The 27,914-nt window shown below is 41.8% G+C and overlaps 1 protein-coding gene across 1 annotated transcript in view; it reads right to left on the bottom strand.

Moving 5' to 3' along the window:
- The window catches only part of SHROOM1 (shroom family member 1), a 45,457-nt gene extending 19,989 nt beyond the window's left edge, over positions 1-25,468 (bottom strand). Inside the window, exon 1 of the mRNA XM_083728342.1 lies at positions 25,024-25,468. The gene's annotated coding sequence lies outside the window, so the exon portion shown is untranslated. The remainder of the gene's footprint in view (positions 1-25,023) is intronic.
- Positions 25,469-27,914: the final 2,446 nt, after the last annotated feature.

Below are 27,914 nucleotides of genomic sequence, written 5' to 3'. Positions count from 1 at the left end.
AGACCTGGCAAGGATTGCTGCATTTTTTTCATAAGGGTCCAAAGGTTCACTTTTCAAACTTTAAATAGTGGGCCAGTTCAGAAGTAATGATCTTGGCTCAATAAACCATGGTTTATTAAACTAAGAACAAACACAGAATCTGATCCATTTCTAGTTTTCATATCCTGGTTAGTAGGCAGAGACTAAGGCACAATTTACTGGTTTCTGTATAACAGGGCACAAATCATTAGACAAGCACCTAAACCAGCACACAATGGAAGGAGAGAAGGGGGTGGTGTTCAGCACAATGCTCATTTTTTGTTTCATAAATAAATTATGCCAAGATTGTTTTATCTGAACTGGCCCAATTTCTTCAGTTAGTTGTAAAAATAAATAAGAGGGGCCAGAGTTTTCCAAAGGAGGGCACCATTCAGTCAAAATTTAACATGTTAAAATCAGAATGGTTTCATTGAGAATTGGTGAAACACATGCTCACTTGTTCAACTGAAATAAAACTTAGAAGTCCTTGGCTGTGCCCAGAACTTACTGGTAGAAATGCAGTGTCCCTCCTATTTTGACCAAAGCCTGCATTTTAAGTGTGTGTGATCCTTTCAAATTTATCTGTGAAATGTGGGCACATATTAATACAAATGTCTTGACAAACCTAAGAAGTAGTGTTATCCTTTGTTTCTCTAGAATTCTCTAAATAGCTCAAAATATATGTCAATACTAAAGGTCCTGCTAGATCAATCATGTTTAGACAAAAACAATTGCTACAAATTTCCATGATGACATTTTGAAATATTATATACCTTTCAAAAGCCTTTCCTAGGACTCAGCTACATTTGTAAAGATAAAGCGCTTTATATGCATTATAACACTATAACACCAGATGGCGCTGTGGAGTCCTGCTTTCTGCCAACAGGACTTCCCTGTGTGAAGTTTACCACTCATTTAACTAAATCACTTCTTTGATGTGTCTGGATCCAGTCCTAGACTGTCTGAAGTCTGATTTCCCCTGCCCCACGAAGCAGAATTCTGTCTGCATTGACAAGATGGGAGAACAATAATGCTAAGACAACTTTGGCATTTTACTTCCATGGTTTTAGCAAGCTGGTGAGTGTCCAAAACAACAACAACACAACAACACCCCAAAACATTTTTAAATTAAGTTAGTCCAGAGAAATAAAGTGACTGCCTTCAGATATTGGACTAAGAAAAGTAGTGGTAATGGCCATCAGAAAATACATTATCAGAAGTAGTTTTGTTGCCGATGTCAGCAGATAACTGGAGAGGTCCTTGATGTTACACAAGAAATGCTTTCACTTCCACAGCAGGAAATTATCTGGTCTGTAAACAAGCACCTGGACCCAAAGAACATTGCAGCTAGTTTCGTGTGCCAAAATGAACTTTGGAGAGGTGTTCCATCACCACCACATCCATATGCCACATATCAAACATCTTCTGAAACTGTAGGAAACTGCCAGTCAAAGGGAATGAATGAATGCATGAACCCCTAGGTTAGCAGTGCATTTAAAGCAACTGGTTTGATTCTGGTCAAAATTCCTGGGACAGTAGAATCCAGTCCTCAATACTTTTATTAAACCCCTTTCAAGTTATATTTATGGTCTCATGATCAACATTGCTTAGCCAGCCTGCTGAAACATAACATATTATCTCAAAGGAGGATAATTGTATGTTTGTGCTGGCATGTTCTAAGGATATCTTCTAGATTGGGTGTTTGGATATCTGTTTAATCTGGTAAAGGCATCTTGGCTGCCTGTCATCAAGGTTCTTTCCACCCAAAATATAAGAAGTGTGATTAAAAGCAAATATCACTGGTTACAAAGTAACAGAAGATGGAAGGAGCCACAGAGTCCAAAATTGTAATCTGTGTCCTGTGACCATTAAGGCACATTGATAATGAAAATTGTAAAATGCATATTTCATAGTTTAAAAAAATCACAAAACAGTTTATAACTTAGCATAACTTCCATGATGAATAATTTAATAAATATCACTCACTCTATTTACATATTCTGACATATTGTATTAATCTCAGTCTTAACATAAGTCAAGTTTGAACTATATGTTCTCCAGTAAGTAAATGAATTTATTATAGCGCCTTGAACTTTGTTGTTCCAATGCATAACGTTCCAGTTTGCATGTAACGCTAAGCCAAACCATGGCTTAGTGCAAATGAGCAAACATGTGGGCTCCCAGAGGAGATCACAGCTGCTTTGTTCCTCCTCCAACTCTTCTGCTACTGTGCTGAACGAAGCCATGGTTTGGTTTAGCAGGTCATCTGAAGCAAGGCTCACGGTTTAGTTCTCTCCAAGCAAACCACAAGCTTTAACTAAGGTTTGCCCTATGGTTCACAGTTCATGGTTTGCCTGGAGAGAGCTACACCACACACTTGGATTCAGTTGATACACTAAGCCAAACTACACTAAGCACTGCACAGCAGCAGAAGGACCAGAGAAGGAGCAAAGGAGCAAAGGAGCCACGAACTTCTCCCCAGAAGTCCATGCATTTGCTCATCTGTGCTACGTCATGGGTTAGGTAAGTGTTAGGTACAAATGAACTCTGCCTCTAAGTGTATGACCATGCAGACATCATTGGAAGTTACCCTCTGACACTTACCATAGCTGTTAAGTTTGTCATATAATCTATGTTCCATACCCTTGGTATCCATACACCCAAAGAATAGAGGGTTCTGTTTTCTGAGTCTAAACAGCCATCCAATCTGCAATTAGCAATGAGCTGTTATCTCAAGAACTTCCCTGTTACCTCAAAAATTACCCTGGGCACCAAACAATTTTCCAGTAAATCATGACCTACAGTATTTCCATGAATGTAGAGTTTTAGTAATTTGGGGCATGCCCATAAAATGTGCAATAGAGTTACTACAGAAGCTCAACATCACTAGCAATGATCACTTAAACTGTCTAGATTCTGTCTAATCTTCCTGTTGTTAGATACCACCTATGCAATGTTTTCTAAACAATTAAAGTAAAAAGCACACATTTATATGCCAATATAAAATGTACTAGTTGCACATTGCAAGACTGGAACGTTCTTTTTTCCATGGCAAACAACAGGGCAGCCAAATATTTATGTTTTAAACGATTATGCAGCAGTTTCGGTGGCAATGAAACTTATTTTCCTGCAGCTTTTTTTGGGCCCAGGGTGCCAGGCTCATAAATGCATGCTGACTAAATAATTTCTAATGCAATTACACACATCAATCCAACACCTAGTTTATAGTACAAGAGAAAATCATTCTCTAATTGTCTCCATTGCCTCATCAAAAACCTAAGTAGTTATAGATTTGTGCTTGGTTAGCTGCTGGGATGAAAGGCCACATTGATTTAGTCACTTAATGTTCTCTATTATTATTATCATCATCATTATCATCATCATCATTATTATTTAAAATATAGTCTGGAAGCTCTTCCTCCAGATTATGGAAGGAAGGAATACCAGAATGAAATACCAGAGACATCATCGATATTGATGATAAACTGCTTTGTTGGTTGTGCACTATACATCATAATGACAGGCAAATACTTTTGGCCCTGCAAAACACACCAAACCAAGTGCAGCTATTCAGACAGTAATGGAAAAGGCAAGCAGCAGCCCACAGATGCTCCATTATTAGAAATACGACATGGCAGCTACTAGAGTGTAAATCTGTCAAAGGTTTTAAAAACTAGTCCACTTTTATAGGGCTGGAACAGGCAGCATTGGGCAGCTACAGTGCCTTCTGCTATTAACAACTTGATATGCCTGCTGCCATAAATAATCAGAACCCTCTGTAAGCACCTCGTCACAATAAGAAGGACCTCAAAGCAAGGCATCAGATGCTCCTCAGCAGCATGTAACATACGTCAGTGGTCACAGAACTGTGCACCCAAAATTGATGTTTAACATGCCACCAGACTGAGGCCTGCAGTCGGAGTTTTCAAACCTCCTTTGTTGGAGAGGCTGGATGGTCATCTATCAGGGATTCTTTAGTTGCGATTCTTGCATTGCAAGGAATTGGACTAGATGATGCTTGAGGGTCCTTCCCAATTCTAAGAGTATATGATTTGGAGAGGAGAAAAACTATGAGGGACACATCCACCCATTGCTCCTTACTTCATAGGAATTTCATGGGGATTCTGATTCTAACATGCAAGGTCACGCTGGTCATCCCTTTGCCAGATCTGTGGCCCAAATGATGCCAAATCAACCCCATTAATTGGAGGTTGTTGGAGATGCATTCCCAGAGGATAACACCCAGTGGTTGGGAAACCTGCTAAATTTCATTCCTCCATAAGAATATGATTTTCAACGGAACAGAGAGACTGAAAGAAGGTATTTCACTGGAGGAGACCAGGCTTCGAACAAAAAAGCTTAGCATTCCTGCACTGCTTCAAGGACAGTTTCACTATCAATCATTCTGAGCCAAGGGGAATGTGGAAAGCAGCCAAAGTGCAGCGCAGACGGAGGTGGGGGGTGGGGAGTCATTACAATAAGTTAATTTATAAAGTGGAGCTACGCTTTTACAAGACATAGCAAACAAGTGAGGCAGCTCCTAAGAAAAGAACAAAGAGGACCAAGGGCATCATTGATAGGGGGAAGGGTTTTCAATGGGTTCTTTGGGGATAAAAACCAGATCCTTGGCTGGTATTCAACAAAGTTTTAGTCAGAGCACACCTATCGAAATGAATGGGTGTAACTAAGTCATGTTCATTAATTTCAGTTGGTGGTTCGAATCCCCGTGACGGGGTGAGCTCCCATTGCTCGGTCCCTGCTCCTGCCAACCTAGCAGTTCAAAAGCACGTCAAAGTGCAAGTAGATAAATAGGTACCACTCGGGTGGGAAGGTAAACAGTGTTTCCGTGCACTGGTTCGCCAGAAGCGGCTTAGTCATGCTGGCCACATGACCCGGAAGCTGTACGCTGGCTCCCTCGGCCAGTAAAGCAAGATGGATTCAATGGCCAGGGGTCCTTTACCTTTACTCTGAGAAATGCTTACTTGAATGACACCCACTATGGTGCAAAGTGGGACTTAACTGGGCTTCTAAATCAGAAAGAACCTATTTGACATTTAGGTAACTCTTCATTTCTAGAGAAGCTGAGAAATCCAAACAAGGAACAGAGAAATTCAAGCACACACCTTGTGAAAATGCCATAGCACCTTTGATTTACAAACGACCATGTAATACCTTCTTGGCTGCCATCGAGTTCATTCCAAGAGCTTAATAAAGCAACAGTCAATTTGACATTAAGTAGCTCTCTTTAAATGTTTTTAATAGTCATAGCCTGAGTAAGCAATCTATAGAAAACCTGGCCTGTTTATTTATTTATTTATATATATATATATATATATATATATATATATATATATATATATTTGCTTTCGTAGATTTTCACGGGTACAGGAATGCAGGTTTTGGTGTCCTCGGGTGTCTTCCCGTGTAAAAGTTGGGGTGTCTAGGCGACGTTTCGACGAGGTCTCACTCGTCATCTTCAGGCTGGTGCTTTCGGCTTCTTGTTACTGGAACAGAGCGGGATCTCAATGTTTGAGTTCCTATAAATACTGTAGAGGGGGTGTGGTGTCTAGCCTCCAATGTTCTGGGCAGAGAGGAAGTTCCCAGGCTAGTGTGCCTTTTCTTCTTTTGTTCCTTAATTACTTGAGAGATACCTTGAGTGATTTCTTGAGTGATATCCTGAGTACCACTTAGGTGGGTCATTAGGTGTGGATTAGTTGCTAAAGTCTTTGTGTCTTGACCTCTTGAACTTTGTGAAGAGTTTTCCTGAGAAGATGGCTGTATTGCACTTAGTTGTGCTTTGGCTTGGCTTCGTGTATAGGGGCGAGCTGTGGTTTTGTGGCTTGTGTCAGCCAGATCTGTGTAGGGATTGCAGGGGGGTGCAGCATCCGGAGGTGCCACCATGGATTGGCTACTGGATGGTGTCAGTAATTCATCTGTGGAGAGGGTCTGGGTTTGGGTCTGGTGTGGTTGATTGGTGTTGGCGTTCTGTGTGCCTCTGGATCTGGTGTCAGTTTTTGTGGGGAGGGCTAATTTCCAGATGTCTGGCAAGCGGGATGTGTCGTCACGCTTGTTCATGTTGTGAGGGTGTTTCTCTATCTCGATGGCTTCCATGATTATTCTCTTGTGGTGATGTTCCGTGTTAAAGAGCAATTTGGAATCTGCAAAATTAATTTCGTGTCCTGTTTCTTTCATGTGTTGGAAAAGAGAGGAAGTTTTTTCTTCTTTTTTGACGGCATTCTTGTGTTCTGCGATACGTGCATTTATTCGTCTGTTTGTTTGTCCAATGTACGTGGCTGGGCAGACTTTGCAGGGTATTTCATAGATCCCTTGGTTTTCCAACTGGATTTTATCCTTGGGGTTTCTGAGGATATTGGCTATTTTTTGGTTGGTGCAAAAGGCTGTTTTGATATTGTGTTTATGGAGGATTTTGCTAATTTTATCTGTAGTGCCCTTGATATAAGGAAGGAGGGCCATGCCATTGTTTTCTTCTGTGTCTTGGTTTTTGGGGGGTGTTTCCTTTTGGATTAGCTTCGTAATCCTGTTTTGCTGGTATCCATTGGCAATTAACACATTTGAGAGATTCTGTAACTCAGTTGTCAAGTGGTCTTTGTCAGCCAGGCGTTTGGTTCTGGAGATGAGAGTCTTGGCTACGGAGTTTATTTGTGCAGGGTGGTGGTGTGATTGTGCATGTAAGTAGCGGTTGGTGTGTGTTTTTTTCTGGTAGATAGTGTGTCCTAGGGAGCCATCAGGTTTTTTGTAGATTAGGACGTCAAGGAAGGGAAGTTGGTTGTTGGCTTCTATTTCCATAGTGAATTGTATTTTGGGGTGTAAGTTGTTGAGATGTGTGAGGAAGCTATCCAGTTTTTCCTTCCCGTGTGGCCAAATTACAAAGGTGGAAAACTCTTCACAAAGTTCAAGAGGTCAAGACACAAAGACTTTAGCAACTAATCCACACCTAATGACCCACCTAAGTGGTACTCAGGATATCACTCAAGAAATCACTCAAGGTATCTCTCAAGTAATTAAGGAACAAAAGAACAAATTAAGGAACAAAAGAAGAAAAGGCACACTAGCCTGGGAACTTCCTCTCTGCCCAGAACATTGGAGGCTAGACACCACACCCCCTCTACAGTATTTATAGGAACTCAAACATTGAGATCCCGCTCTGTTCCAGTAACAAGAAGCCGAAAGCACCAGCCTGAAGATGACGAGTGAGACCTCGTCGAAACGTCGCCTAGACACCCCAACTTTTACACGGGAAGACACCCGAGGACACCAAAACCTGCATATATATATATATATATATATATATATATATATTCTACTAAACTCCCTCCCACTATTCTACAGACTTTTTAGATTTGGATGGAAAATTAACCCCATTAATTGGAGGTTGTTTGAGATGCATTCCCAGAGAATAACACCCAGTGGTTGGAAAACCTTCTAAATTAATGATATCACTTGGAATTGTAAAATGATGTCACTTGGAATTGTAAACTAAACTACAAAGGCCCAAGCAGGAGGGAGGATCCTGGGTAAATTTTGCATCTATTACACACATCAACAGGACTTCCTCCAACCCCAAGTGGTGAATGCAATGTTTATGTCAAGGCCATTCTGAATATATGATGGGATGTAAACCAACAAGCCAATCCCGTACTTGTTTATTGAGAAATAAGCCCCAGTGAATTCAGTCGGACTTAGTCCCATGCATTGTCCAGCCTAAGCATTTGTAAGTTCCACTGATTTTAATGTGCGAGATAGATTTGAAATCTATGTGAGATAAAAAAAAGTGCACTCTTTTATCTGCACAAAGAGCATGGATCACACTTAAGTTTTTCCCCAGGCCTCTGCAAATCCTCAAACAGTGCCAAAACATTACTCTTTATGTGTAAACGTTCTGGAAGAGAAAACACATATTGAGAAAAGCTTTTTACATTCCCAAGCAAAGTGATGAAACCAGCAGCTTCAGTCTCCGTGCGTTTTGCAAAGCTAGCAATAACTACACACAGCCAAAGCACCTTTTGCATCTGGAAGAAAGGAACACATTCATTTGCTGAAAATCCAGCTCATGTCTAAAGTGACACTTTTATTTTCAGAAACTGTTTTGTGGCTAAAAACAGCCACAATGCTACTTTCCAGAAATGTCCTGGCAATCTCATATTGCAGACTGCTGGGATAACTCAAAGCATATTGAAGGGAAGGCACTCGGTGTTGTGATTGTAATTCTCTGCCAGGGGTGGGGGTGGGGATTACATTAAACTAAGTGATTATCAGAGGCCAGAGAAATAGCAAATGGAGCCAAGTGCTTTAATACACACTGCCATTGCAGGGGGCTGGATGGTGGAAAGCAAGAAGGAAATCAGCCATCACCTTTAAAAGGGCCATGGTTTTATTTCCCCATAATAATCCTGAAACATAGGCTAGGATGAGATAGTTGTACTGCTTTATATGACCAGCACAATGTTTCTTCATGAACATCATGGCTAAGCAGGGTTTGCAATTTATATCCTCCTAGTCTAAAGCCAGTGGGACGCAGGTGGCACTGTGGGTTAAACCACAGAGCCTAGGACTTGCTGATCAGAAGGTTGGCGGTTCGAATCCCCGCGATGGGGTGAGCTCCTGTTGCTCGGTCCCTGCTCCTGCCAACCTAGCAGTTTGAAAGCATGTCAAAGGGCAAGTAAATAAATAGGTACCGCTCCGGCGGGAAGGTAAACGGCGTTTCTGTACGCTGCTCTGGTTCACCAGAAGCAGCTTAGTCATGCTGGCCACATGACCTGGAAGCTGTACGCTGGCTCCCTCGGCCAATAAAGCGAGATGAGCGCCGCAACCCCAGAGTCGGTCACGACTGGACCTAATGGTCAGGGTCCCTTTACCTTTAGTCTAAAGCCAACCATCTTTCAGAAGAACCTAAGAGCTCTGCTGCATCAGGCCAGTGGGCTATCTAGTCCAGCATTCTGTTCTCACAAGGACCAATTAGAGGCCCACAGGAAGCCCACAACCAGTACAGATTCTCAGAAACTGGTATTCAGAGGCATAGTCCCCTGCATCACACTGCTCTGAGCATTTCATCTCTGAAAACCAGTTACTGGTAACAACAGGAGGGGAGAGTGCTATTGCCTTCAGGTTCTGCTTGCAGGCAGCGGTGACACAGGGTGCCACTGAAATTTGAGAGCCCAAAGTCCACCACTGCCTGCATGGAGTACCTGAAGGCAATAGCACTCTCCCCTCCTTTTGTTCCCAGTAACTGGTTTTCAGAGGTTTACTGCCTCCAGCGCTGGTTGGCCTTTAGCTTGATCTGGCTGGGGCTCTTCCTGTGTTCTGACCAGGGCCTTTTTCTTAAAGTCCTCAGACAACCACCAGCCTCTCACTCTCTGCTCATTTATGCCTTATGGGGTTCATTTTTATTTGCCTGTTTAATATATTTGTATACCGCTTAATCCTCCAAACCGTCTCCAAGAGATTTACAAAAAAACAAATACAATATTTATAACAATGAAACTGATAAGCTACAATATAATACAATGTAATACGGTATCAAACAAAATGGCAACAAAACCCTAAAAAGCAAAAACAGAGCAGCATAGAAACATCTTTAGGGTCATAAGATGTTGTTGGGGCATGCCCTGAAGTGATTGCCTGCTTGGTCCATTGTCTTGCAGCTGGGGAGAGAATCTAATTTGCAGTTAATTTATGTGTTTCATATCAGTAATTTAGGTACTGAGCAGGTCTTTTCCCAATGGCTTCTCAGAAATGTGAGACAACCACCACCACCTGCCATTAATCTTTTTTTCAAAATCCAGCCGTCCTCAAAAGAATGCAATCAATAAGCATGTGAAATGTAAAGCAAACATCACGACTAGCCTACCAGTGTTATGTCTTGTACCCAGCTGTGAATGACCCATTGCTTATCAAAGTACAAATGGCTAAGGTAAATATTAAACTAAATTCTTCAGATTCCATTCGCCTACAGGGTTGGCACCTGTAGCTTCACCTGATTTATAAGCAAAAGAAAAATCTGTGGGGAAGGCACCACCTTCTGGGCCAGGCTGGACATTCAGGGGAAACCTAACTACAGAAACCTGAATATAACATGTGAAGGGAAACTGATAGTGATGGTGAGTACTTAACCCAGGCATAGGCAAACTCGGCCCTCCAGATGTTTTTGAGGCTACAACTCCCATCATCCCTGACCACTGGTCCTGTTAGCTAGGGATGATGGGAGTTGTAATTCCAAAACATCTGGAGGGCCGAGTTTGCCTATGCCTGACTTAACCCTCTTCCCACCCAGCACTTCTCCCTTGCATTCCACCTCCACAGCTGATTTTCTCCTAGCTATTATTATTACGACAATTTATTACTCATCCTTCATCCCCTGGTCTCAGGTCAGGTTATAGCAATTAAAACACAATGTTAAAAACATTTTAAGGCAACTTAAATTTACAGAACTAAAGGAGGGGGCTCCTAAACAATGACAATACAGTGGACCCTCTAGTTACATACTGCCCTGGATACGTAAAGTTCGGGTTACGAATGCGGCAAACCTGGAAGTGTATACTTCCGCATTTCGCCGTGCATGCACAGAAGTGCACTTTGGCAAGGCTCCTAACAGAATATTAAAAACATGATAAAACATCAAACATTAAAAACTTCCCTAAACAGAGCTGCCTTCAGATGTTTTGCAAAAGTCAGATACAGTGGTACCTCGGGTTACAGACGCTTCGGGTTACAGACTCCACTAACACAGAAATAGTACATCAGGTTAAAAACTTTGCTTCAGGATGAGAACAGAAATCGCTCGATGGCAGTGCAGCGGCAGCAGGAGGCCCCATTAGCTAAAGTGGTACCTCAGGTTAAGAACAGTTTCAGGTTAAAAACGGACCTCCAGAACGAATGAAGTTGTTAACCCGAGGTACCACTGTAGCTGTTTATTTCATTGACATCTGATGGGAGGGCATTCCACAAGGTGGACGCCACTACCAAGAAGGCCTTCTACCTGGTTCCATGTAACCTCACTTCTCACAGTGAGGGAACCACCAGAAGGCCTTCAGAGTCTGAGGAAGACTGTGTGTTATGTACTGAGCTAGGATCCTAGAATGCAACAACTGGGTTGGCCTGCAGGAGCAGCCCAATCAGGCTCTAGGAGGGAAGCAGAGTCAGCCAATCACATGGGACCCATTGTGTAAATAATGTATAAAAAGCCTGAGGTTCTGGGGGAGAATTCACTGTTTATGAGATGCAATAAAGAGCATGAAATCACTATGCGACTCTGAGTATATTTCACTGTGACTTTACCATCAGCTGCCCAGGTGCAAACTGTTGATAGACTGACTAGAATGCAAACAGCCACAGTCTGTATAGCCGCAGATTTACTTTGGGTTTTGCTTTACTTTTTGGATTTTTCAAGGTCTGAGGAAATCCAAATTTAGTCAAGAAAAGCATGGATGCCTAGAAATCTTGGACTCAGACAGCCTCAGATGCATGGTAAAGTTCAGTGTGGACAAGCCCAGAGTCAAGCCATCATTCCACAGAGTTCATGAGGCTTATCTACATACTGTTTTTCTCGCAGCAAACACAGGTTTAACTGACAATTACCCTCCGAACCCTCCGGCAAACTTTGGTGATCAGCATCTCTCAGGGCATTTGAAGTCTCAAACAAGGTATTGGGTTACAACCTGTCTTTGTGGGCTTTATCTGAGCTGCCTGAAGCTAAGGGGTAAATGAGATCCCGTTAAAGACTGCAATCTGGCCATAGCTGGCAATACAAGAAATGGGATACTGTCATCTTGGTCTGGGCAGAATAGCAATTTTCCAGCAGATGTGTGTGTGTTTGTATAATATAATGTGTATAAATATAATGAGTTGTGGTGAAGCAGAAAAATATCCTCTATCATTACTGCCCAAGAGGCCCAAGCAAGGGGAAATGTGCCTATGTCAGTTTCTTAGTCTACACCATCATTTTCACAGACATAAACTACCATAAACTCAGAGCCTTTTGCCTTCCCTCTGATTTCAAACTGAACTCATGAAAAGCGAACCTTTTTACAAGCTGGGTCTCTGCTTAAACAGTGCATTTCCTCTAGCAATACACTCCACTGCTCTGCTCTTCATAAAATCCACCCCTACGACAGAGCTAATGAAACCAAGGCATGGAAATTTGTTAGTTTTTAGCCGTGAGCCACATTCATCAGGACTGCAGTGCAGGATGAGTTGCATTGCCTTCCTTGTTTTCATCCTTAACTAAGGTCAGTGTAAAACCTTTAACTGGGTCTTTCTGCTTTGGTTTCTGGGGCTGTCTGTCACTATAGTAACTTACAGACATTGTAATGCTGTGCAACAGTGAAGGAGAACAGATAGAAATACAGTGGTACCTCGGGTTACAGACACTTCAGGTTACAGACTCCACTAACCCAGAAATAGTACCTCAGGTTAAAAACTTTGCTTCAGGATGAGAACAGAAATTGTGCTCCGGTGGCAGCAGGAGGCCCCATTAGCTAAAGTGGTGCTTCAGGTTAAGAACAGTTTCAGGTTAAGAACGGACCTCCAGAACGAATTAAGTTCTTAACCCGAGGTACCACTGTGAAAGTAAAGTTGTAATATGATAACCAGTAATATTAATGTCCAGCAACGATGAATGAGCTGGAAACAGATGTTTGGACCTGGTGGTCAGAGCCAGTTCAACTATCTAGGCCCAGGCCAACTCCCAGTGATGGGGACTGCAGTCTAACATCTGGAGGGCCACAGGTTCCCCAACTGGTAGGGAACAGCCATCTGGATTAGCAGAATCCTAGGGCTGTGGGCTGTGTCTGAAGCCTGTGTCTAGACTCTTACAAACAGGCCTATACCTATCTTGGCTTTACCAATTCTTTATTCAGCATTTTAGACCTAACCACCTAGAGTGAGCTTCCCTGACCTCACCTGCAGCTTAAGGAAACACATTCCTGTCCTCTTCTACTATTACACTGCTTCTAGCACGTCTGGTATCTAATGCTAACTGAAGCTGTGCTTCAGAATCCTCTGATATCACAAGGGGGGAGGGAGAGAGTCCTGTCCCACCAACAGTGGCAAAAGTCCCTGAACCAGTCCTACATGGGATTTAGGAGACAGGGCACATTCCAAACCAAAAAGGCAGCTGCTTTCTTAGAGTAAGTCTCATTTAACTAAATGGGGACTACGTCTATGGAGGTATGTACAGGACTGCAATCAGCTAAATTCATTGATTTTCATTGGGAGTCAGAAGTCTCCAAGTGTATTTTTTATTGTTATAAACTCTACTTTTGAATAAATACACAGACACACATGTATATACACACCAAAGAAATCTCCAAGTGTCAATTTTGTACCTGGGATATCGAAATCTCTCTTAAAATAGTGGAGAAGAGTTATTATACCTTTGTTTTTTCCCCAAGCAGTTGCATGATGAATGGCTTTCTCCACATCGCCCAACTCTGCAAACATCCCCCTAAGTGTTTCTGCCTGATCTCTTGCTCCACATTGTGCAGAGTCTGGCAATCACAAACAAATGAAACAAACTATTCCATTGGTTAAATCGTCCTGCGTCCAAAATCAATTGGTCTTCAGAATGCATGTTTCAACTGATATCTATCAATAACCTCTGAAACTATCCAAGGATTATGCAGGTCTTCAGTGGCATTTATTGGTGCAGAAGAGGAGAATGTGCAGTATATTGTTATAATAGGGAAACAAGTTGGTGTTTTTTTAAAAAAAGTTATCGTCCAGCAGTCAGAATACTCCAAATTGGCTGAGAATTGAAAATAAAACTCAAGCCATCTTTCTTGGCCATCACACTGGACATGCAGGCTCTGAGTAGCCTCCAGTGTGGTTTCCTGACTGGCTGGGATCCATTATTATATAGCAGCCTCCAGGTCAAGTACTCATGGCTAATGAGTACTTGGGTCTTGAGCATTTCTAAGCAAGATTCAGTTTTCTGCTTGACCCATCTTCCTTAACTTCTGTCTTATCCAATTCTCACATCATTATGGGCTTCCTATTTGAATTCTGACCAGGCACCATTTTCCTGTAAATTCTAATTAGAGAGAAAAACAATGGATTGGATCCAAAGGATATTTAGTTATTTCCATTGACAAGTCACGTTGATTTAAATGTTTACCTACAGATTGCAATGGGACTAAAGTGTGACTAACTTCTTCTAGATGCAAACTAAAAAGAATTTCACCAGTGTTTTATCCAGCACCTTCTATGATCACAAGAGATTATATGAACATAGGAAGCCATTTTATACTGAGTCAGACCATTGGTCCATCTAGCTCTGACTGGCAGCAGATCTCCAGGCTTTCAGAGAGGGGACATGCCCAGCACTACTTGGAGATGCCACCGATTAAACCTGGGACCTTCTGCATCCAAAGCAGATGCTGAACCACTGAACCATGGTCCTTCCCTTACAACATATAGGGCGGGGGTCAGCAACCTTTTTCAGCCATGGGCCAGTCCACTGTCCCTCAGACCATGTGGTGAGACAGACTATATTTTTTTTGGGGGGGTGAACGAATTCCTATGCGCCACAAATAATCCAGACATGCATTTTAAATAAAAAGACACATTCTACTCATGTAAAAACACGTTGATTCCTGGACCGTCCGCGGGCCGGATTGAGAAGGCGATTGGGCTGGATCCAGCCCACGGACCTTAGGTTGCCTACCCCTGATATAGGGTTATGTTACAGTATGAAAAACAGGGTGAATAAAGAAGATACAGGGTTATATTCAGCATGGCATCATGTCAGGGACCTCTTAGCACAAGAATTACAGCTCAACACTCCATGAACCCCTAAATTTCTTCTGGGACGCCCCCCCCCCAGCCCTCTGGAGCACATCTGGGGAGGGGAGGGGCTGCCACACATTGAGAGGATGGGAAGTCGCATTGTGCTAGAGGTAATCCTTGTGCTAATGCAACAAGTCAGTTGAGTAACACCTACAGGTCCCTGGACGGCACACAACAAGCATTAAAAGCACAATTAACAACCAGCATTAAAAAAGACATCATTGTCAACAATCAAACAGATAAAGCAAGCACCATGCATTTCATCCTTCCTCAGAGGTGAGCATGCACTACAAAGGGAGAGGCATGCCAGTTAGCTGTTTTTGTCATTGTGTGCAGCAGCAAATAAATAAATAAAGGAGGAGGGTGGCTTCTGGCTGGGGTGGCCGATATTGTTACGTGGTCGAGGCAAAGCTTGGCTCTCTGCTTTCTCTGCCAGGGCTCTGAAACAATGGCATCTTTATTACAGGGTGCCTAAATAAATAATACAGCCCTCAAATACAAGAGAGAGAAAGAGACTTCTATTCTGAAAAGTTCTCAAACTAAGAACTGCTTATGGCTTGGAGCATATTTATAATTACTTGAGGTGGTGGTAAGTCTCACTGAACTCAAAGGGGTTTCCTTGTGACACGCACACTATTGCACTGTTAATCATTTAATCAAATCCAGAAATTAAAAATACACTGGCTGGATAGAACAATAGATAACCACCACAGTTACATCACACAATGGATGCGCAGCCATAACATGTGTACAACTACATTCCACAGTTCAAGGCTAAGATTACAATGCTCAGTGTGTGGGTGGGTACTGGCAATCTCTCAGACAGAATATATTTCATTTTGACCATACAATGATGAATTCTTAAAAAGAGTGACGCAGCATTGAGGGAAGACCTTTGAATGACGTTGAGGAAACCAGTAATAATGAGCATTTAGCTCACATGCACAGAGAACCACAATTGTGTTCATACATTATCACAGTTTCTGAGAGCAAGGAGGATTCAAAACACTTTTGCCCAAATGCACTTAGAATCCCCTGAGTATGGAAAGGTAGGAAGTGGAACAGGCCCATGCAGAGACATGAGGGGTTGGGTATGGGTGCATATTTCATCACAACTTTAAGCCCACATGTTTTCCAGCCCAAATGCCTGAATGGGTTGTTGTTGTTGTTTGCATGTTATTACCTATACAGTAAAAGGTAAAGGTAAAGGGACCCCTGACCATTAGGTCCGGTCGCGGACGACACTGGGGTTGGGGCACTCATCTCACTTTATTGGCCGAGGGAGCCGGCGTACAGCTTCCGGGTCATGTGGCCGGCCAGCATGACTAAGCCACTTCTGGCGAACCAGAGCAGCACACGGAAATGCTGTTTACCTTCCTACCAGAGTGGTACCTATTTATCTACTTGAACTTCGTGCTTTCAAACTGCTAGATTGGCAGGAGCAGGGACCGAGCAACAGGAGCTCACCCCGTTGCAGGGATTTGAACTGCCAACCTTCTGATCGGCAAGCCCTAGGCTCTGTGGTTTAACCCACAGCCACCCTCATTCCTTAGCCTATACAGTACACACCAACAAATCTGTATGTAGTGGCATCTTAATTCTAACAGAAAAAGGGGCACAGCATATCACACACCCTGAGATTTGACCCCAAATCCTGAGTATTAAATGATTTCTACTTTAAATGAAAGATTAGTCAAATTCCAGTTCCCCCAGAAATACATTAGCATCTAAGACGGAAAACATATTTTTAAAACAACCAGTTGAAGAATATGGATTTAAGTGAAGACAGGGTAAGCAATGGAATTTAAACAGCAGTCAGTCAGTCAGATTAATGTTTCTGGGAAGAGTGGCTCTTTTGAGGGAATTATCATCCTATCTTCAGGATTATTTTTTTAGAAAATAGGCCCCTTTCCCCAACCACAGCAGCCATCCTTGTAAACATCACATTCACTCACTATTGGATCACACGTGTTAAAATGGTGAAGAAACTGTTGTGATTCCCATGTTCCTTTGGACAGAATGAACTAATAATCCAAATAATAGGTACTCTTTCAAATGGACACTCTTCTTTTGCATAAAATAATCTTCTAGATCAGTGATGAACAGCCTTTTTCTGCTTGTCAGGAACATAAATGGCCAGAACCTATATCCCAGTGGTGGGTAGACCTGGAGTACGTGAGGCCACCCCACTTTTCCTCTCACTTTCTGACAAGCTATAGGCAGACTTGCTGATATAGCAGCATCAGTGTGGATTACAGGAGCTAAAAAAGACTTGGTGTCTGCTGTAACATTTAGTTCCATTAGTGTACAAAGTGCTCCATTTCCAGGTGAAATGAACATGAGGTCAGTCAGGTGCATTTTTTCTTCTTCGTGTAGCTGCATGAACTACAACCTTGGGTCACCAAGCAATCCTTGTTATTTTTTTGACCTGCTTAACTAGAAGTGGGTGGGGTGGGAGAACAGCCTTGCCACTTCCAACTGCAATTTAAAAGTTGCAACTTGTTGAAGTCCCCCAAGCGAGAACGTTGTGCCAAATATAGAACAGGACATTAAAGTTGTATTACTGTAGCTGGCATGCAAGATGTCACAGCCATTTGAATAGCTGAAGTTTGACGGGCATCTTGAGTCATGGGAACAGGCTCCTACAGGGAAACAATGTGAAATAAAAGAGCCTTGTGGTCTTCTTTCAATGCCTCTTGGGTAGATGTGTCACTTCTGTTCATCACAGGGGCAACTAGGCATCCTAAATCTGCCTCTTGGATGCCGATGTGATAAGAGTCAAACAGCAGCAGCGTGGGTTGGATTTAAACTGGTGGCCTGAAATAAAAAGAGACACCATTCTCCAGTCCCCTGAGATGAGGTAGGAAGTGGAATCTACCTGTTCACCTCTGTCCTGAAATCTGAAACTTATTACAAAGCTGAAATTCGGGCCAAGTAAACAAGAGCTAGTGAAAAAGCCAGACCTAAGTTTCTATTGTGCCTGGGCCAAGTTTCTGGTGCCAGGAGGTGGATTTATGGGTTACAGGCTGAAATGTAGAAGCTTTGCATGTGTAGAGCACAAGTGGGATTTATTTATTTAATCCCCCAGAAAGGGGAAAAGACAACCACGGCATCAAGCACCTTTCTTTGAGCCAAATGAAAGATAATCCAGCCACCACCATGGTTAGGTTTTGTTGTTAAGAGTGGTTGGTTTTGTCATCTTTGCCAAAGCCCAATTTGTAGTCTTTATTTCATTGGTATCAGCTTCAAAACAGGTGTCGATCAATAACCCAGATGTGAGGCTCCACTAATAGAATTCCATTTGAAACCCTGTCAGGACGTGCACCCAATTAATGTCCCTAGCAGATGGTCCCTCAGTAGACCTACAAAGCTCCTCTTCTGTTCTGAAGTGCCAGGTTCCTATAAAAAAAGGTAAGGTAAAGGACCCTTGGACAGTTAAGTCCAGTGAAAGGTGACTATGGGATTGCGGCGCTCATCTCGCTTTCAGGCCAAGGGAGACAGCATTTGTCCTCAGACAGCTTTCCGAGTCATGTGGCCAGCATGACTAAACTGCTTCTAGCACAACGGAACACCGTGACAGAAATGCTGTTTCTCTTCCCACCACAGCGGTACCTATTTATCTATTTGCACTGGTGTGCTTTTGAACTGCTAGGTTGGCAGGAGCTGGGACAGAGTGCGACAGGGTGAGCTCCCATTGCCAGGTTCCTTTACTTTCTTATTGGCATCCCAGGCATGACTGTAACTAACAAATTATATGAGGCTCTTCTTGAGGGTGCACCAGTGAAATTTCTCTATTGGCAAACATACACACCAAACCAAAAAACTCCAGCTGTTTTCAGACTTTGAAAAAGTACAGCTGCTTTCAGAATTTGGATCATAGTGATATTTGAATTCCACCAGGAGAGTTTGACCGGCAACAAAGTGAGGCAGGGTGGAATACAGATGTCTAGCTTTGTAGTTAATAGATCCACCATATGCATAAACAATAAATAAAAACTGTTCATGAATTGCAGCCTGCAGTGAGTTGCTACTTAAAATGGCCTTCTAATAATAGTGTAAGAAGAAGCTGGGGGAGTTTGGGCACATGCAAATTGAACATTTGCCACCCTGAAGAAAGTCTACACCTTTGTGGATTAAAGCAAAATATGAAGAGCATGAGCTCAGTTCACTTTTAATTGGAAGGCTCCTTAAAGGTACAAATGCCCTAGTAATGCAGAACATGTGCCTGCTGCAAATATGAGGCAGGAGGATGGAATGATCTCTTTTTTGGTGCTACAAAACAAACATTCCTGGTGGAAACTGAGCTCTGAGTGTTTGAAATTCTTACTTGGCATGCAGTTCATCCACTTAGGCTTTCTTATACCACCATGGAGTTGATGGCTACTGCAGTAGGGTAACGTGATTTGGATGGGCCTCTTTAACCAATTAAAATGGGCACTTTTAAAAAATGACTGTTTTTTTAAGGAAAAAGCATACTTTAAAAGACAGTGGACACAGGACAATAAATTTTTGTGGTAGGGTTGTTGGCCAGCATTCCTATTTATTTTGAATGCCAGAGTCAATGAGGAAGAAAGCATCATTGTAGCTTTAGCTGTTGTTTGCCAGGAAAAAAGGGAATATAAAGCATGATCATGCTGACGGGTTGATGAACGGATTTCTAGACAAAAGTAAAAGAGGACCTTACTAAAAACTAGATCTGAATTGTTGGACTCAAGCCCACATTTTATTGAATCTTATGAACCAATGAAAGAGATGCTCACTCAGCAAACCTTTCAGCATAAACTTCAGCAGAAGTTCCAGTGTATGCATGAATCTCCCAGATATGCAAAGGATTCGCCATTCATTTCAGTGGAACATGTAAAAGGCAACTTTGTGGTTGATTGTGTTCCAAGGAGTAAACATTGCAGAAAACGGGCCAATGCTCATTTGTATCAAGTGACAATTTATCTGTAATAAAGCTGAGGCCTCATGTAAAAATCCTGTTCATCCCTGAAGTCAATGCAAGTTTTACTATTAAAGTGGACAGAAGTATAGTTTCACCCTGTGTGGTCACTCCAGTTTACCCTCCTTTGGGCAATCCAGCTTTTCCCCAGATGTGGGAGTTAGTTATAAAATACCAGAACAGCATTTATTTACATTTTCATGTATACAAGGAGTACATTAACATTCCACAGTGTTTATTATTTAAAAGCCTTTTGGAGGCCTCAGAAGCCAAAGGGCATCTTTCAGGGATGTCTGCAGACATGAGACCCACCCACAGTTGCAGTTACTTAATTTCCCACATGCCACTTGCCCACATTGACCAAGAAGTCTGTGTTGACCCTCTCTGATCTCACTGCACATCACAAATAGTGATGAAAGGTGGGCAAGGAGTGCTGACAACAGAACAATTTAAATCAGAACTATGCAGCCTTCCTTTGCCACACACATTGCCAATGTCATCTGAAATCAAGTAGGGTTTTTAGTGAAGGGAAAAGGAGACACAAAGCAAAATGACACATTCTTGTTTGTTTCCTGACATGCAGATGAAGATACGATCAAAATACGTCTGTTCTGCTGGCCTCAGAAGAACTACATGGATTTTAATTACCTGACAATAGTACCTCAAACTTAACGGAGAAACAAATAAAGGCTCATTCATATCTTGGTTTATTAAACAGAGATATGATCATCTAAAAGCAGCCATTAGGTTCCCAGTTCTGGCACAAGAAGTATTCTTCAACTTTCTACTCTTAAAGCAGGAGATGACAATGTCACTGGCATAATTGCATTTGCCCTGGATGAGGCCATATACAAAGAGCACGAGTACGGTACCTGCAACACATTTGCTGTTGTTTCAGATACAGATGGTGAGAAGATGTTGTGTCCCACAACCCCTCTAACATGCATGTTAAAGGCTAGAGGGACCACTTGCGAGTGGAGGACCATAATCCTTGCCATGGTTCAGACCAGAGTTAGTAGTCCTCAAAAGCATCCTATATTCCTGGCCAGCTACAGACCAAACTACACATTACACAGGAGATCCATGCTTCTTACACAAGCTCCATGATCATTATGTTGGAGGTACCAATGTTTGTTTGTTTTTTTACTTAAAAGCAGCTGTGCATAGGGTGGGGGTTCAAATTTGATCAGAGTTGTGGTGCTTAACCTTTTCTCCCTGTAGTCCAAATCACACACACCCTCCTTAAATTAGGTTACTTCATACTTTAGGTTGGGAAATTATACAGCATCCATCCCCTAACCCACAGCGCCAATCAAATTCGGAGGCAGCCTTCCCCTGCCAGTTGCTTTTCAATAAAAATAAAAGACTGATCAATTCAACCATGGACCTTTCACTTAATTCAAAGTTTGGCCATCACTTCTTCTATACACTGTATATAACCTTATATACCGACCTTCCGTCAAATGGTTTCCACGCAGCTCACAACAAAATATATACAAAATCAGAAACAAAATGATAAAATCAGAAGAAAAAAACTTATAAAGAAACCAGCAATTAAAAATAGCAGATGAAACTCAGAACTTTAAAAGCCGGGGAAATTTGCACTTCTCTGAATTTTTCAATGAAAAGTTCTCCAACTCACACCCCTCCCCCTCAGTACAATGAAGCAGATATTACGAGAAAGTGTGCACACACAAAAATGCTCATACTAGTAAAACAATGTACAGAAATGCACTATGCTAGATAAAATAACTTGCAATTATGTGTGTATCCAGCAAAATTGTATGCAAAAACGCATACAAATTTGAATGCTGACTTAAAAAACAACAACAGTCTGATGGGGAAATGGGTAGAATTAAACTTAAGAATGGAAAAACAAGGAATTGGTAGAAACTGAAATCGACAGATTTGTCTATCCTTAGCAGGCATGCAAGTCTCCTTGGTTACAGTCTCCCCAACAATGGTGATATCTATTTCTATTAAAATCATAGTAATTACTTCTAAATGTGCATCTTTACATATAAATTAGCATATGTTCACTTTATGCATCCCTGTGCCTTCTTTTGTTCTCCATTTTTGACAGTGCGTAATTTGGTCCCATCTCCCTCTTCCTTCTGCATACCCATTAATCTGTTCTACGAGTTCGCCCAACCCCCTCAAGCAGATCGTGGGGGCATAGGGCACACCAGAGGAGTGGGGAAAATTTCTATTTCACAAGCAGAAATTGTTATATTAATGGGTAGTTTAATGCCATCCCATGTCCCATATTAAAATAATTTTATCAACCAGTTAATGAGCTGGTTTTCGGTATGCATTCCAGGGCAGAAATGCCTTTGCTTCAACCTGTTTAACCTTTGATGATGATGCATTGCTACTGCTATAGCTGTGGTGGGTATTTTTAACCTTTCATAACAAATGCACTTAAAAATACACTGCTTTTGCAGTTTAATATTTAATATATCGAAAAGTGGGCCTCTAAAGCTTTCTCAGACTCTCAATCATTACTGAAATAACATCCTTGTTAGAAGCCCATACCTTCTATACAAAGTTTCTAACTGCGACCAATATTTTATCTGATGCAATTTAACAATTTTGGTTGTAGAACTTTTTCCAACCAGAGTAAAGTCAGTAAAACCTTGAGAATTATAGACTTTGACTGGTTGATTTCTATTATTCCTCTTATGAGTATTTTGTTTTTATATTCTGTGTTTTATTGCAGTGTTGTATATAGTGTTATATATTGTTTAACTTATGTATTACTGTTTGCCACCTTGTCAAAATAAATTCTAAAAAGCAGGATATAAATTTATTGACTATAATTTTTTAAATAAAATTTCTCCTTGAGTTTATGCATCTTCAGTTTAGTGAAACAGGATTAATTTTAATCATTAATCCCCTTTCAAATGGGTTTGTATGGTATTTTTGTATGGTATTTCCACTTGAAAGCAGAACTACATTAAGTGAAATGGGTGGTTTTTGAATATGATTGAAATGTTTTTAACTTCTTTTTTGAAAAAGTGATTATTGCATATCTGTTTAAAGTTTCCTTGCAATGATCACACAACACAGTCACAGATTAAGTCAGCTAGCCTATGTATGCCAACCAGGGGATAAGGCCTATTGGACATAATGGAATTTACTTCTGAGTAAATATGCAAAGGACTGAACAGCAAATCTCTCATTTTCATTACTGAGTTTAGCCATTTTACACAAATGTCTCAAAGAAACACACAAATATTAGTAAAATATACAATACAACATATTTAAAACCAATATGCAACACAAGCTAATCAAATCAGAAAAACAATCCTTCCACATACAACTCAGCTCTGACTCCCAGAAAAAGCCCCCAAAGAAGGGAATACTGCTAGCTGTTGCAAACAAAAATTAACAAATACATACCTAGGGAGCAAGAAATAGATTTGCTTGACACTGAAAATTTGTCAGTGTTGGCACCAGGAATACCTGGGGAGAGCATTCCAAAGACGGGGGGCACTACTAACAAGACCCACAATCTTCTCACTTCCCTCTGAACCCTCGCTGGCTGGAAGCATACAGAGAAGCACTTGCAATGCTGACCACAGGATCCAGGCAGGCTCATACGCAGAAAAGTTTTCCACAGGGCATGAAGAACCTGAGCCACATAAGGCTTTATAGGTTGACACCAGCCCCTTGAATTGGGCCCAGAAACAAATTAGCAGCCAGCGCAGTACTGGATTTATGCGTTTGGACTGTGTGATTCCTTTCAATAATCTGGCTGCTGAATTCTGCACCAGCTGCAGTTGCATGTCCACTAAAACGTTGCAGTAATCCAGTGGTGAGGTTACCAAGGCATAGATCACTGAAGACATGTTATCCTCATCTAGATAGGGTTGCACTTGGGCTACTAGCCAAAGCTAGTGGAAGGCACTGTTATTCTGCTATAACCTGCTTTTCTCAAAGCAGCTATGAGACTCCTGTATAGGGCCAGCCCACCCATGAGGCAAGGTAAGGCAACTGCCTCAGGCAGCAGGGTCTACTGGGGCAGCAGATCCCAATGTAGATCTTTACTGTATTCAGTGCCAGCTGATTCAAGAGGCAAGGTAATAGCCTCTGGAGACAGGATTCACAGGGGCAGCAGATCCCAATGCCAATCTTTCTCCTCCCTCCCCCTTGTTCCTGATGTAGATCTCCCCTCACTCCTTCTTCCTTGGCAACGAGGGGGGTGCCATTTTGGAGCCCACCTCAGGTGCCAAAATGTCTTGGGCCAGCCCTGCTCCTATATGTAGGCTCTCAGCCGATGTGGATATTTCTTTCGTTTCAAAATTGTGCAAAAGTTTACACAATCTCGAATTGCCAGCCTTTATTCCCTGAAGTTTTTAGTCGAGACAGAGTAGCTGTTTCTACACAGCTCTGCTTATTTCCTTGGCAGCAGCAAGAGAGAATCCCATTAATGGATCCCTGCATCACACAGCTGTAATGGAAAAGGTAACTGCTGCCCTTGCAATTGTTACAAATGCTTTGCGAATGAATAATAAAGCTTCCATTTAGCTTCCAACTGGTGCATATTGAGGGAAATGTGGCAAATCTGATGGCCGCAGCCCTGTACTGACTCTTAAGTGGTCCTACCGCAGTCAGTAAAACATCTCTGGAATGAATTAATCCAGGTATAGGGCCAAAGTGGTTCCGAATTTTAGCCTAGCTCATTCTAAATTAATAAAGGACTCTTACTCTAGACAAGATATAATCTTACTATATAAGGCTAGCACAGACAACGCTGCAAGTTATTTATTTTTTACTTTTTTCCAATTCTATAAAAGCAAGTCAGCTATAGCTCCAATACAAATAAAAAAAAGCCCCACAGAATTTCAATGCATTCTTTATGGTTTTCACCTCCATTTTCCTGAGGTTTCAAACAAGAATACAACTTCCTTGCACTGCTAACATTTTTTCACATTAAAAAAAATGCAACAAACTGGGTTCAAATGGTCAGTTACACATTTTGCGTCCTGAAGTACCACATCACTGAACTCTAAACTGTGTAAGAAGAAAACAGAATGCCTTTCTCAGTCTCCCACTGGCAGTTTCAAATCCACCTTCTCTATAAATCCCATTCACCTTCCTTAATGATTTATTGTCTCCAGATGTGTATGCGCATAACCAGGAATCAGAACCAATCAATATAATGTCTATAACATATGTCTTCTCTCTCCCCGACCGAATTTGTCATTTCTAAAGATAGGCTGTCAAGCGAACCCTTGACAAAAACCAGTCATAATTACCTGCATGCCATCATTTGGTGCAGTCTCTGTTTTAACTGTACTTCCCAAGCTGTTGGCTGAAAGAGATCGAGGTTTTGACAGACAGCATTGTTTCCCTTGGAGTGCTGGCAAGTAGCAAAATGTTGCTGTTATTCCTTTAACTCTCTTCCCACACAGGAGTGCAATTTCCGAAAGCACAGGGAGAGAGGACTCCGCTTCTTTTGAGTTTTCTTTGGTTCCCCTAGCTACTTTTAGATCATAAAGGTAATTGGAAGGATTCCCTGTCCAATCATGGGGAAGTAGGTGGGGCTAGAATAATGAACCTGAAACTCTGGCTTCAGAGTAAAAGCGTTTCAGCCTGACCCAGATCTCCTCATGCAAAAGAGAAAAGGGAAAGCACCCGCCAGCACTGGACAAAAGGATAAACTGGGGGATTTACGCCACTGATTACAGTCCAGCTCAAGGCTCAGTTAGTAACTAGAATCTTTTAAGGTATTGAAACAGCACACAGGGCAGCCGCACATTCATAATGCTCTCTGCTTATAGTATAGACCTCACATGACTCATTTGTTTCTGAGGGAAAAGAGTCTTTTATTACTTCCTTGTTTATTCTTTTCTTTCTCTCTCTACTTGACAGACATTAGCAACATTTTGATAGGAATGTTTCCAGCTCTTTGTAAGGAATATATTTGGAGTGCAGAGGCACAAGTTAGGCCTTTCTAAAGAGGATGGCCAGCTAATGGATGCTTTCCTAATTATGGTGTTTGTTCACAAAAGTACCCCTGCAAACTATATGCACGAGGAAAATCATGGTGTATGAAGAATTCATACTCCTATCTACGCAGGTGTCCGACAGGTATGTATTTGAATTCAGTGGTCCAGAATTAAGACAATAAAAAGTGAAACTCTAAGGTATAAATAACTACTGGGAGGGGCTGCAGCTGTGCAGTAGCAATTGCATTGCAGGTGTGAGACCTCAAGTTCAACCTCAGCAGATCCAGCAAAAAGTTTTCATGCAACAGAGCTTGGAAGAAGGTCTTCCTGAGATTTTGGAGAGGTGCTACCAGCCCAGGTAGGCAATAATGAACCAGATGGATCATTAGCCTGTCTTATAAACAATTTGCTTTGTATTCTTCTCAGATCGTTCTCACAAACAAAAATTGTAATATTCTAGAGACAGAATAAGAACCAGATTTACCTATGTGTCTTTAGCAGAAAAACCTCCCAGCTTACTCAAAACACAGGTATATTCACATTAAGCTATGGATCACGAACTCTTAAAACCCATGGGTCTCACTGGGATCTTGTTCCATAAGGTATGAATAAAGCTGGTTGGATATGTATCTGGATAGATACAGCTAGGAGCTGTACCAATCACTGCTTCTCTGCTGTAAGATAGAAGTGGCATTGCAACTGACTTTCCACACTTCAGAATGGGGCATAGCACTTTTTGGGGAGGGGGATGTACATTCCCCTGAACAAACTCCCTCCACTGCACACCAATTTTTAAATTCTATTCTTTAATTTGCATGAATATGCTTATTTAAATTACAATTTTGTGATTACTTTCAGGATGTCAAAAATTATTAGAGGGCATTTTAGGGCAAATTTCATACATGGGGTGGGGTGTGAATTAATATATTGCTAAAATGGCAGCAGCCAAAAAGGTAGTGGAGGTTATTATAGTCACCCCCGTCCCCACTTGAACATGCTAATGATATTTCATTTCAGCATTATTGCACAAAGTTTTCCTTTAAAAATATAGCTGGAGACATTATAGCTCTAATTAAAAGACTGAATTTAAAAATAAGCATGATAATAAAATGGCACCCAGCCTGTGAAGGTGCACAGAAATGGCAATAGGTTCACCCTGCCTGATATATCACTGCACATGTCAGAAACATGCCTCTTAGAAGGGTGGAGGAGTAGTCTAAAGCAGCAGAGAGAGTGACTGTTCCATTTTGTGGGGGAGTCAGATTTGGCAAGTCTTTTTGGAAGGCAGTCTGAGAAAGGATGGAAGCAGCGTAGGAAAACACAGGACCACAACAATTTGATGATGCCATCGTATGGATGCCCCATAAAAGTGGAAAGCATGACAATTACACACTAAATAATTACAGCGCAATCTTAGGCATGTCTACTCAGAAGCAAGCCCCAGTGAATTAAACAGGACTTATACTTGGGTAAATGGGTATAGGACTGAGCCTAAAGCACCCTGAGAAAGAGCTTTCATGTGAATCTCACATTTGTACTTGAGAACTGATGTATTACAAGAATCGGATAATATTTAACCAAGTTGCAGAACAAGTCTTTGACTTGGTATAAAAGGTGCTTGGGAAAACTGTATTTCCTCCTGTAGAGAGGCTGACAATGTAGCAAATACTTCTACTGATAAGAAAGTATGTGAAGTTGGGGGGGGGGAGTAGTTCTGACTAAGCAAGATGTCTAAACGCTAACTTTTTAATCAGGTGTGTTTAACAAGAGGGTGGAGCTAAATATATCCCACGTCACCACATACTAAATCAGGCTGGAGACCCTCAGGCCCAGTGCCAATTGCAGCCTTCCAGGCCTCTGTCTGGCCCTCACAACTCTCCCCAGACTGTACCCTTCTCCCCAGGCTGTATCCCTCACTGGTTCTGCTCCATGGGCTTTTATGTGACCAAAATGCATCCTTGGAGTATGATTATCCACTTGCTTGCTTGGATGGGGAATGAAGAGATGTGTACATGCATAGACTTCTGACTTTTGTAGGGGTGCTCTATAGCCTCTTGTACAGAGGTAAGAGTCATGTCCATTACTATACTATTGCACATTTAGAGGTATCCTAAAACACAACATCACTGTAGTGCACAATTGAAAAGCACGTTGTCCTAAGGACACACTGAACACCCTACCTGTCCATTAGGTCAATT

Source organism: Podarcis gaigeae (assembly GCF_964106915.1).
Source record: "Podarcis gaigeae genome assembly, chromosome: 2".
In the NCBI taxonomy this organism is placed as follows: domain Eukaryota; kingdom Metazoa; phylum Chordata; class Lepidosauria; order Squamata; family Lacertidae; genus Podarcis; species Podarcis gaigeae.
Note: the sequence above shows the minus strand (reverse complement) of the source record. Positions and strands in the feature narration are given on the sequence as shown.